Source organism: Seriola lalandi, unplaced genomic scaffold (genome assembly GCF_002814215.2).
Source record: "Seriola lalandi dorsalis isolate HSWRI2012SDOR001 ecotype SW California unplaced genomic scaffold, Sedor1 jcf7180002054956, whole genome shotgun sequence".
NCBI classification, from domain to species: domain Eukaryota; kingdom Metazoa; phylum Chordata; class Actinopteri; order Carangiformes; family Carangidae; genus Seriola; species Seriola lalandi.
In genome coordinates, this window is record NW_019525507.1 from 2,552,947 (window position 1) to 2,554,093 (window position 1,147).

Consider the following 1,147-nt stretch of genomic DNA (forward strand, 5'->3'; position numbering starts at 1 on the left):
TATATATATACTTTAATTAGTTATTTGAATATATCAACTATATCAACTGATGTTTATTTTGTCTGCTGAAGAGGTTTTCAATTCGCTGCTGGGCGGCGTGTGAAACCGAAGGACTGTGGTTTTGGCTTAGGCGGTGGCTGTGGCTGTGGGGGAGGGGGTGTTGGTACTTGACATCTCACTTTATGTCGCTGGACCGGACGAGATAAGTTTAAAAACAAGAGCATTTTTTTTTAATTGAATTGATGTTTTTCAGTAAAGACAGTTTATTTTTCTCCAGATTCGGAGGGATAATTCATTGTTGATATTATTTCATCTCGGGGAAGTAGATGAAATGCAGAAAGTCCCCACTCTTATCACTTACTGAGCATCTCCACTTTGAAGCTTGAAAGATGAGGAACTAAACATTCAGAAGTAAGTTCTCGTTTTGTATTTGTAATATAAAGTGTATGTAAATTATCGGTGTATTAATCAGTTTAATGTTGAAGCTTGACAAGGCTGCGGCTTCTTACTGCTGCGCAATATATAATTCATCATATATTGATCATGTTTTGCATTGTCTCAATCAGCAACGTAACTAAAGCTGAAGATTAAATGTGGTGGAGTAAAAGTAAAAAGTTTCCTGCAATGGAAATGATGAATGAACTTCAATTGTGCTTAAATATTCTACTTGAGTTAAATGTACTACTACTGCAGCCAGCACAGCTGATTGATGACGTAGATGAAGTTAGAGATGGCACATAACTAACTTTACTTATTATACTTTATATTGTATGTAGTAAGTCTTCACCAGGCGACGCTGCAGGTTAATACACTGGTTCACACACACTCAGTTCAGTCAGCCTACGTGTACATTTACTTATTCAAATCTCTCTTTTTATTGTCTTTCTGTTACAGTGCTGCACCCTCACATGAACTTTGCAGGAATGACAGAGGTCGAGTGTAAGTTGTTCCTGGTGGTTGTGATCTTTCTGGGGATGTTTCATCTTTCCAGAGGAGGTGAGTGAGGCACCAGGACAAAATGAATATTTACTCAGTTTCTCAGTTCCGCCATGAGCCGGTCTGTGGTTATAAATAGAAGCATGTTTATGACCTAGCGATCATAATTACCTACAGTCTGTATGTGAAACTTCACTGTGGTGCTGCATTT

General features: G+C 38.1%; 1 protein-coding gene and 1 long non-coding RNA gene across 2 annotated transcripts in view; both read left to right on the plus strand.

Annotated features, from left to right (window-relative positions):
* Positions 1-1,147, plus strand: part of LOC111645776 (uncharacterized) — a gene marked incomplete at its 3' end in the record, with an annotated part of 39,201 nt that overhangs the window by 26,398 nt on the left and 11,656 nt on the right. The gene's annotated exons all lie outside the window — the stretch shown is intronic.
* The window catches only part of LOC147817455 (uncharacterized), a 6,487-nt gene continuing 5,738 nt past the window's right edge, over positions 399-1,147 (plus strand). Inside the window, exons 1-2 of the long non-coding RNA XR_015436360.1 lie at positions 399-411; positions 895-996. This is a non-coding gene — a long non-coding RNA (uncharacterized LOC147817455). The remainder of the gene's footprint in view (positions 412-894; positions 997-1,147) is intronic.